The sequence below is a fragment of the Eptatretus burgeri genome, chromosome 16 (genome assembly GCF_056783735.1).
Source record: "Eptatretus burgeri isolate ZD-2024b chromosome 16, Ebu_testis_v1, whole genome shotgun sequence".
Taxonomy (NCBI): domain Eukaryota; kingdom Metazoa; phylum Chordata; class Myxini; order Myxiniformes; family Myxinidae; genus Eptatretus; species Eptatretus burgeri.
In genome coordinates, this window is record NC_140976.1 from 31,609,567 (window position 1) to 31,620,987 (window position 11,421).

Here is an 11,421-nt window from a genome sequence, read left to right on the forward strand (position 1 = left end):
TTACATTTCGTATTTCAGATACAATTTCCTGTGAGAGAAAATAATAATGTATTAATTAAGTGATTTAATTATTGAATGAGTATGCTTCAATCAAACTTTGAAAATAGGAAAATAAAATCTTACCTCAACAGATAAGAGGTTTGAATCCAGTTCATCAACTTGAAGGTTTCGTTCCATACAAGTAGTCGATCTCCAAGGAACCCCAAAGTCATCCCACTCAAGGCCTAGCTCATTCTGTGAGTCTTGGTCGCTCACAAGGTCTTCAACCAAGCCAACAATTTCGCCCCAAGTTGTGGCAAAATCGGTATTTTCAGATACAATTTCCTGTGAGAGAAAATAATAATGTATTAATTAAGTTATTTAATTATTAAATGAGTCGATGCTTAAATCAAACTGAAAATAGGGAAATAAAATCTTCCCTCAATGGATAAGAGGTTTGAATCCAGTTCATCAACTTGAAGGTTTAGTTCCATACAAGTCGTCAATCTCCAGGCAAGCACACAGCACACCATTGCCAGCAAAAAAATGTTTAAAATGGAGCCTGGGCTTGAGGCTTTTATAGGGAAAGACTGGTGGGTGTGGTTTCCTTTAGAAATTCCCTGGGCAAGCCCAGGCAAATTTTTCAAAAGCATAACATTCTAGAATTTTCTGGTGATTTCTTTGTGAGTCAGAGATAAACTGGAAATGATGTAAGAGTAGGTGGGGCTTAGCAAAAGTGGGCGGGGCTTAGGAAAAGTGGGCATGCACTTACAAAAATGCCTCATGAAAAGTGGGCGGGGCTTAGGGAAAGTGGGCGGGCTTAAAGAAAAGTGGGCAGGGCATGTAAAAATTTCATTTGAAAGTGGGTGGGGCTTATGAAAAGTGGGCGTAGCTTAACAAATAATAATCTGTGGCTCAGGAGGTGGTCAAACAAGAGCATTAAGAGAAGTTTATCATTTCGTCATGGCACAAAAGGGGTATCTTAAAAAATATAAAGATTCAAATGTTTTGTTTTTAAATATTTTAGATGGGGATTATTGTGCAAAGAAAATTAAACTATTGAAGGAATTTGAGAATGAACAAATCTTTATAGGTTCAATGAGTGAGCGAAACAATATGCATTGGTTATTTGAAAAAAAGTGTCCCTCGGCTTACATGTTTCAGATATTTCTTTGGAATCACCGATAACCAATCACATTACTACTTTACTACTTGAACAAATCATTATCTTATTGCATTGGTTATTTGAAAAAAAGTGTCCCAAGGTTAAAAGGGGAGACAAAGACCTTGGGATAAAAAGGGGGATTACTTTTTAGGGAAAAAAAAATGAATCGCTGAAAATCACCCATTCATTAACATGGGGAAAAGTGAGCCAGAATCAGTATATTCACCCTACTGTCATGCATGAAAATATTGTGTTATTGTGAAACAAACAATCATTCTTGGCCTGGGTAAATAGGACCCACTTCTGCAATAGCGGAAAGTTGTTTTTTTATGATATTTTTGCAGGCCGGCGGGGTCGGGTGAGAAGACCACGAGGTGGGGAAAGCTACGTAGATTCCCACCAGACTCCACGGAATTGTAGGCCGTCGCTCACAGATAATTCCGTGATGCGGTGAGTCGCTTAACCGACCATGGACGTCAATAACTCAACTGCGTGACCTCGAGTCCTCCCGCCTATGGAATCGGGTTACCTAATTAACCACGCAGTTTAACCACCGGGGAACCACGCCCTCGGTACGCCTTGTCCGAACCGGATCACTCCACCGGATCGGATCACCTTTCCGGATCAGATGCAGCCGAGGGACACTGCCAAGGACGTACCAGCTTGGAGGAACGGACCGTTGGGAATAAAGACCCAGTTAAACTTGGATCTGAACCATGATGGACCAATAGGAGAAAAGACAAAGGCGAGCTGGGAACATTTCTACAACAATTATTTATTTGCAATAAGTGAGGAAAAGCATGTGGCACAACAAAGGTTTAGTGGGTGTGTAATGCAGGGAAAGATGAGAGAGGTGTGGGGTGCGGCAATTTTACAAGCAACTTACAAAGCAGACAGTGCAGACTTGACGCGAGATTAAAAAAAGCAACAATCACAACACTAAAATATCTTATACATGCTTACTTAATGGACAGGTGCCAACACTCTCAGACAAAGTAAATACAATTGTGAAAGGGACTTTTGCAGCCAGGGAGGGAGTTGAGGTTACAGTTTCTCGGTACCTGAAAGCCTGGTGTTGGCTTAGTGGTTAGGATGGCGGCTTGGGATCCCAGGGTCCTGAGTTCAAGCCCCGTTGGCTGCTGAATTAACACCAGGGGGTTGACTCAGCCTGTCATCCATCTGAGGTCGGCGAAGTGAGTACCAGTGTACTGGTCCCGGTGTATGCCCCGGTTAGAATAGGTATACCATATCCCTGTGTGTCGGAAGAGGCGACCAGGGTTGGCGTCAGGAAGGGCATCCGGCCATAAAACATTGCCTCAAGAAAAAGCTTAACCCCCGCACAGCAGGGAAAAATGGCTGTAAAAACGGTCATTTTTTCTCGGTACCTGAGCGTTTCGGGGGAGGGATGCTCCGTGGTGTGGCACCCGACAATGGTTGAGTTGTTCGGCCACAACCGTACGTGTGGAGATCGTGTCTGCAGGAGGGGCTCGAGTGGAGAAGAGTGGAGTCCAAAGGGGTCGAGAGATGAGCAGCAGGCAAGACCAGGCAAGACGGCGTTCATCGAGGTCGTGAGGTCGGAGATGAGGAACAGAAAGTGGGGCCAGACAGGAGGCTTGGTCGAGAAGTAAGGGGTGGTTCGACGTCGTGTGGGCGGAGACAAGTAGCAGGAACATTAACTCACAACTACTCCAAACCCCTTTCAATTCATTCACTCTACAATTCTCTCCCAATTCTCATCTGCAATTCTCCTTCCAACCAACCCAACTACCTTCGCAATCACTTCAACCAACCAACTTCGACCAACCAACTTCGACCACTTTGTGAGGATTGCTCCGTACTTTATAGAGCCCGGAGTTCGGGGAAGAGCAATTTCGAAACCGACGTTATCGTCCGATCCGAGCATCCCGATTGGACCAGCCCTTCACCTGGTCCGCCTTTCTGGGCTGGATTTCAGCCAGACTCTGGTATGGTCCACCCACACCGCGCATGTCTGGCCTTTGGCAGGTGGATGTGGTGCAGCTACAGCGTTTGTCCAGCTGAACGTCAGGATTTTGACTCAGAAAGCGAGAGTCCGGGTAGACGGTGGTACGCTGTGGCCAGCGAAACGAGGGTAGCGAGATGAAGGCACCATAGATCGTAAAAGGAGGGAATAAAATAAAAGGGGGAAATGATTTAATAACTTAAATAATAGACCATCACAACACACTCCCTTATCTTCCCACTAGACAAAAGGTAGGGACCTAACTACACGTATATTAATGGAATAAATGACTCAGGACAACTGTATGTTGTATGCATACGGTTCCGAGAACCGTAACACTACCCCCTCCCTTTTGCTAGACTCAACCCGAGTCGTCAACATTTGTGTGGCATGCAGGCATTGGTTCCCCAAGTACATTTTACCTACGGATCCCTGAGTGCGACATTTTGAATACATGTCCAAAAATAAATATCCTAGTGCGTTGCGTAACTAAACCAAAAGACTCATTCGGACAACTTAACTACATTGTTGGAACTAAACAAACAACAGGTGGGTGGGTCAGAACAATACACATTTCTAATATTTACATGACCCATGGCCCAGGACCTGTAACTTAAGGGAAGACACAATAAAGGCAACATTCGGGGATGAGTGCAACAGCAGGCAACCAATGATCAGGCGTCTTCAGGGCCCTCAATGGTCCTTTGTTTGTTGGTTTTTTATTACTTTTCCTGTTCCTGGCTGCTGGAGGAAACTCACCTTAACACGACAGGCCACACGCCGTCTGACAGTCCATTTGAACTGGCCTTTATACAACAACAAGGAGATGGATGTCCGGGCTGCGCCAATGCAGTCCCTGATAACGTGGCTGCCTGCAGGGCAGTCCTTGCAAACACTTTCACAAAGATGGTCCTGGCGCACATGGTAAAATTGAGTGACATGGTAATGCAAATAAAGGCATGGGCAGGTATGGCAAATGGAGTCAAGGCAAAGGCAGAAAAAGGCATGGCAAATGCAGACCAGATAAGGTGCAGTGCAACAACAGGTCGGCACATGAAGCTGGCCGGCCTCGGTGTGATCTCGTGAGGTTGTGGAGGGAGTGTGGTGGCATTGGCTCGTCCGAAGACGGGCTCGGTCCTACCCTACACTCTCCCCCCCCCAAACCTATTGTCTATGCCTGTCCTTGTCCATACCCACCCTCATTAACTTGAAAGAAAACAACTAAATTTAGACTTCTTTTTTAAAAAAAAAATTTATAATTACATGTGTCCCTAACCCCCTTATTGTCTTTGTTCGGCTAACCTGTCCTGACTGTCTGTTCCCAATCCCCAAGATCCCTTTGGAAAGAATTAAGGAAGAGACAAGTGAATCTGTCTCGAGGCCCAATGCAGCCTCAGAATAACTCCCACAGGCCTCAGAAACTGCCAAGGCGAGTCCAGCGGTCTACAAACAGCGAAGGGATGGATGGTGTGAAGGGGTACACGTTTTCTCTCTATCCTACCGTTTATTAAACGTTAATTTATCCCCGGGGCTTTTCAACACGCCTGTCTCTTTAAACTATCGGTTCTAGCAACCACGATTCCCGTTGCATGTGTTGGTGTTCGTTATTAATTTGGGCCTGGCCCGCAAATTTTCTCCCGTGCTGTTGCACAATTTCGTGGCTGGGCAGCGTGGCTCAACTGGCAGGTCTACCCACCTGCCAAACTCGATCTTCAGCACCCTCGGGTCGCTGAGGCTGTCTCCGAGCCAATGAACTCCTTATGAATGTGGGGAATGCCCTTCCTTGCATTTTCCTCCATCGATGCCCACGTGGCATTTTGGCGCTCCGGGTCCCTTTCCCATGGGTACCCGTGCCCATTACACCAACTCGGTCGCTTGGACCCATGGCCAACTCTGGCCGACTACTTCGGTGCCCTCTACTCAGTATGCATATTTCACCAGCCACGCTCCCAGCCGGTCAATACTCTCCTGCACCCTACAAAAAGGTTTCATGCCTTTGTTCAACACCAACAACCAAACGACATCCTTTTGGCTAATTTAATTAACCTGCTAACTGTTATTACACTAACCCCGGGTTCCCTTGGGTGGGATTCACTCCTCCCCAATCATTCGTTCGCACCATGCATTCCACATTCACTCCATTCACACTCAGGCCCGCTGACCCACATTCACTCACCGTATATTTTTCTCTTTGTTTTTTTTTTCACACCAAAACTGACACTATGAGTTACGTTCCCCAAACTAGCTCGTGCTCCCCTGTCATCCTTACTCTAATGCACGTTCCATTTGACTCTACGTAGCTAATCTACGTCCCCACTACACGTTCCATGTCTGTCCATGTCTCCAATCCATTTCTAAATTCAATCCTAAATTTCCCCTAATTCGTGTTACCGGGCCCCATGGAGGACTGCTCATAATGCCCCCATGAGGCCGGTCCATCTAACGCTTATCCCTTCCCCTAATGCTCCTTTGCCCCCGACGACGATGTTCGCTACTTCCTGGCGGGGCTCTGTCTACTCGTGGCAAGGCTCGGCGAGCCTTACTTCTCCAGGGCGGCGGTTTACAGTACATTCGTCCCCTTCGTTTGGCCGATACGTGAGGCCGAAACGTCGCCACGTTAATCGCATTCGATGCTCGCTCTCGGGCCATCCACCATGTGAACCACCGTGCGTTACCCACCTGGCCTTCGTGCTGCGCGATCCCCGTGGACGTCACTCGCACACGGCCCGCTCCGCGAGGCCTGCCAGGCACACGGCCCGCTCCGCGAGGCCTGCCAGACACACGGCCCGCTCCGCGAGGCCTGCCAGGCACACGGCCCGCTCCGCGAGGCCTGCCAGGCACACGGCCCGCTCCGCGAGGCCTGCCAGGCACACGGCCCGCTCCGCGAGGCCTGCCAGGCACACGGCCCGCTCCGCGAGGCCTGCCAGGCACACGGCCCGCTCCGCGAGGCCTGCCAGGCACACGGCCCGCTCAGCGAGGCCTGCCACGCACACGGCCCGCTCCGCGAGGCCTGCCACGCACACGGCCCGCTCCGCGAGGCCTGCCACGCACACGGCCCGCTCCGCGAGGCCTGCCACGCACACGGCCCGCTCCGCGAGACCTGCCACGCACACGGCCCGCTCCGCGAGACCTGCCAGGCACACGGCCCGCTCCGCGAGGCCTGCCAGGCACACGGCCCGCTCCGCGAGGCCTGCCAGGCACACGGCCCGCTCCGCGAGGCCTGCCAGGCACACGGCCCGCTCCGCGAGGCCTGCCAGGCACACGGCCCGCTCCGCGAGGCCTGCCAGGCACACGGCCCGCTCCGCGAGGCCTGCCACGCACACGGCCCGCTCCGCGAGGCCTGCCACGCACACGGGCCCGGCCGTGTCGTCCCCGAGACTCGCTCCGCGCGTCCCGCGAACACCTCTCGCAGCGCGCAACACGTCGGGTCTCGTGCACGTGCTCACATGGGGCCATACTCTTGCCAAATTCACTCGATTCCTCAATTTGCCTCCATTTTAGCCGTCCGCACTCTGGTCTTGTACCCGGCGCGGATCGTTTCAACGCCGACTTCCCGTCATGCAATCGTCCGAGCTTGGGCGGTTTGCAAAACACGGAACGGATCTCGCACGCAGAGTCACGCGGAGCCGGCGCGGTTCCCGAAATAATTCCATCCGGCTCACGAAGCTCGCTATTCCCGTCCATTACACGACCCACGACCCCCGTCTGGGTCGGTCCGTGTCCCATTTTCCCACGTGCACTTACACAGGCCATGTCATTGCCACTACACCCACGCTCCGACACACACTCCGGCACAATCGCACTGGGGACTTGTGTTAGCCCACGAGATCCCGGGGCTTTTATCCCCCCCAAGCTCGGCGTGTGGTCTTTCGCGCCATGCACCCGCTCTACCTCGTACGGCCTTACCGGACTCACCTCGTCACGGCCTGCCTCGAGGGAGCATACCGTCTCCCCTTGTTCCTGTGGTAAGTTAATCCGACCCTCGCATTGGGTCTCGACACCTTCCACATGTTCAATCTTAATATCCCTCACCATTTCTGTCTGTCTGCTCCTCTTTTACTTTGTGCAATTCGTTCACCTCTTTTAATTCCTCCTTTATGACCCCCGATTCCTGACCCCTCGTCTCCACCCGTCCGAGTTCACCGGTTTCTCTCTTGACTATCGTGGTTTCACTCGTCACCTCGACCTTGCCCGTCGTCATCGCGGTCCGAACAGCCTCCACACTCCCCCTCAACTCGATCATTTCCCCACGTACAGTACTGATCTCATCTGCCATTTCGGTCCATGTTTTTTATTTCACCCTTTACCTCTGCCAGCTCCTCCCTCATTTCCTCCTGGCCGCCTTCATTTGTGTTTGTAAGTTTCTTTCCATGTTTTGCATATTCCCATTTTCCTCAGCCATTTGTGTTTGTAAGTTTTGCATATCACTCCTCTGTTGGTTTTGCCCCCCCCCCCCCGTTCCATCATTTGTGTTAGTATCTCTACCATCTGGTTCATGTCAAATGGCTTGGGCGAAGCCAATCTGCTGTGGATCCTGTGGGGATTGCTAGGTCTTCTGGGAGGGAAATTTGTTGTAGGGGGTCCTTAAGCATTGTCGCTGTTGCCCCCAATGTTACCTCTGGGTATGGCTGTAGGGAAAGATCTCCCTCAAAACTGTCGTCCTGAGCCACGGATTCCTCTAACATTATTTCAGAACCCCGCTGAACCAGCTCGTCTTGGTCGCCATGGTCCGTACCGAGAATTAACAAAAATTTTGATCCTGCTCTTAACTTCGGTGGGAAGGGGGGGGGGGTGCTAGGCACACCCCTGGCTCGAATCCTGTTCCAGATACCAAATTGTTGCAAGTTCGAATCCCGTAAATTTTTATGGGTCAATCCTACTCAGCTGACACCAAACTGTTGCGGGCCGGTAGGGTGGGGTGAGAAGACCACTCGGTGGGGAAAGCTATGTCGATTCCCACCAGACTCCCCGGAATTGTAGGCTGTCGCTCACGGATAATTCCGTGACGCGGCGGGTCGCTTAACCGACCGTGGATGCCAATAACTCAACCACGTGACCTAGGTTCCTCCCGCCTATGGAATCGGGTTACATAATTAACCACACGGTTTAACCACTGGGGAACCACGCCCTCGGTACGCCTTGTCCGAACCGGATCACTCCACCGGATCGGATCTCCTTTCCAGATTGGATGCAGCCGAGCGACACTGCCAAGGTCGTACCAGCTAGAAGGAACAGACCGTTCGGAATAAAGACCCAGCTAAACCTGTATTGGAACCATGCTGGACCAATGGGAGAAAAGACAAAGGCGAGCTGGGAACATTTCTACAATTATTTATTTACAATAAGCGAGGAAAAGCATGTGGCACAACAAAGGTTTATTGGGTGTGTAATGCAGGGAAAGATGAGAGAGGTGTGGGGTGCAGCAATTTTACAAGCAACTTACAAAGCAGACACAGTGCAGACTTGACGCGAGATTAATAAAAGCAACAATCACAACAATAAAAGATCTTATTCAGGCTTACTTAACGGACAGGCGCCAACACTCTCAGACACACACTCAGCCAAAGTAAACCCAATTGTGAAAGGGACTTTTGCAGCCAGGGAAGGAGGGAGTTGAGGTTACAGTTTCTGGGTACCTGAGCGTTTCGGGGGAGGGATACTCCGTGGTGCGGCACCCGACAATGGTTGAGTTGTTCGGCCACAACCGTACGTGTGGAGATCGTGTCTGCAGGAGGGGCTTGAGTGGAGAAGAGCGGACTCCAAAGGGGGGCGAGAGATGAGCAGCAGGCAGGACCAGGCAAGAGGCCATTCATCGAGGTCGTGAGGTCGGAGATGAGGAATAGAAAGCGGGGCCAGACAGGAGGCTTGGTCAAGAAGCAAGGGGTGGTTCGACATCGTGTCGGCGGAGACAAGTAGCAGGAACTCACAACTACTCCAAACCCCTTTAAATTGCTTCACTCTACAATTCCCTCCAAATTCTCATCTGCAATTCTGCTTCCAACCAACCCAACTACCTTCCCTACCACTTCAACCAACCAACTTCGACTCACCAACTTCGACCACTCTATGAGGATTGCTCCGTACTTTATAGAGCCCGGAGTTTGGGGAGGAGCCATTTCGAAACGTCATCGTCTGATCCGAGCATCCCGATTGGACCGGCCCTTCACGTGGTCTGCCTTTCTGGGCTGGGTTTCAGCCAGACTCTGGTATGGTCCACCCATGTCTGGCCTTTGGCAGGTGGATGTGGTGCAGCTACAGCGTTTGTCCAGCTGAACGTCGGGATTTTGACTCAGAAATCGAGAGTCCGGGTAGACGGTGGCACACTGTGGCCAGCGAAACGAGGGTAGCAAGCAAGATGAAGGCACCGTGGATCGTAAAAGGAGGGAATAAAATAAAAGGGGGAAATTATTTAATAACCTAACTAATAGCCCATTGCAACACACTCCCTTGTCTTCCCACGAGACAAAAGGTAGGGACCTAACTACACATATTAATGGAATAACTGACTCAGGACAACTGTATGTTGTATGCATACGATTCCGAGAACCGTAACAATATTTTTCTCATGATCCTGAAAGATCCTGAAAGACAAAAAAATAGAACACACACAAAGGAATAACTATTTCCCTTTGTTTGAAGCATATATGAAAGGTCATGGATAGAAAAAAATTTTCTAACAAGGTTATAGCAAAAAAAAAAATCATGGTGGGTCCAAAAAACCCTCTAATGCATTCTCTGCCTGCTGTTGGCTTAATGGTCCAGGTGGTGGGCTTGGGATCCTTGAATCCTGAGATCAAATCCCCTTTTGCTGTTGAATTAATACCAGGTGGGGTTGGCTCTGCCTGTCATCCTTCCGAGGTCGGCAAAATGAGTGCCAACATGCTGGTATCCTGTGTCGGAGTGGCGACCCGTTCAGGATTGTGTCCAATAGCCAAGGAGACTGCTTAGGCAGCACCAACGTGCTGCACAGAGTATGGTCCCAATGGATGGATAGATGGATGGATAGATGGATGGATAATTCATTCTAAGGGTGGAGGTGGGGAGTGAGATAGGGGGGAAAATGTACGTTGAATTAAATATATATATATATATTTTTAAACCTTAAAACATTTTTTTTAAAACATTAAAAATGTACATTAAATTAAATATATATATTTTTAAAATTACGTATTTAAAAAAATTAAATATATTTTTTAAACCATCTCAAAGAATACAACAATAAAGATAATTACATTTTGTTGTTTTTGGTTTTGCAACAATAATACCTGACAAATCACGGGTCAATCTGTCCCACCTTCCATGAGTTCACGAAGCCATTAGATTCTGCATCTTTGGGTCAACCAGAAGGGCACTTGGTAGAGCACGTACCTGTCTCCGCCAGGCTGAACAGTTTCTGCTATGTACCCCACTGATGTACGGATCTGGATCCAGACCTGAACCAAAATCGAATCGGCTTGTTCATGTCACCTACCCAACTCATCCACAGCATTTTGAAATGTCAGGCTGTCCCTCAATGGTGAAAAATCACTGAAAATTTTTTTCGAGTATTTGGATCAGGATCCATATCTTCAACAAAATCGAATGAGTTCGTTCTTGTCACGCACCCAACCTGTCCATCAACTTCTTGAGATATCATACTTACAAACAAACAAACAGACAGACAGAACAAGCTGGTAGGCGACATGGCTGTTAGCCGATATTCATGTACATGCTATCAATCAATTTAGCACAATAAATATGATTATCACAGCCCTCTTAGTTTGCGCCCAGAAACCCGCCTTGTGAAATTTCAGGCATGTTTCCAAAGAGACTCTAACAAATGGCAGCCCTGGTAATTCCATTTATCTATTCGCTAAAGATTTTATTTTTTTTATATGATGCTGTAAGACATTCTCCTTGGGCACAAAAAAAACATGTCCCTCGGAGGTCCAGTTTCGGAGGTATTGATTTTTTTATACAGTCCACAATAAGTGTACGATGTACGATAAAGTATTTTAGCTGTTGCTAAGCAACGGAGGTGTGCATAGCAACCATTCATTTGTGTGTACATGCTGGCCACATTGTACACATTTCACCCAAGTTTCATCAAAATCAGACTCTTTCTCTTAGAGATATTCGCAATTAACCGTTTCTGAAATGTTCGACATGTACTCGCCCAAAACCTATCTCCTCCTACAAATATTTTTGTTCGGGCTGCAACTTGGCATGAAGGGAGCCAGATAGAGTGCGCACAGAACTCTAAGCTTCGATTTTTCGATATTTGATTTTTTTTTCGATTTTTTGACCACTTTAAAGG

The 11,421-nt window shown here is 49.0% G+C and overlaps 1 long non-coding RNA gene across 2 annotated transcripts in view; it reads right to left on the bottom strand.

Moving 5' to 3' along the window:
• Window positions 1-8,483: 8,483 nt before the first annotated feature.
• Window positions 8,484-11,421, bottom strand: part of LOC147010819 (uncharacterized) — a 25,923-nt gene continuing 22,985 nt past the window's right edge. For both annotated transcript variants that reach the window (XR_015052548.1, XR_015052549.1), the window contains one exon: window positions 8,484-10,149. This is a non-coding gene — a long non-coding RNA (uncharacterized LOC147010819). The remainder of the gene's footprint in view (window positions 10,150-11,421) is intronic.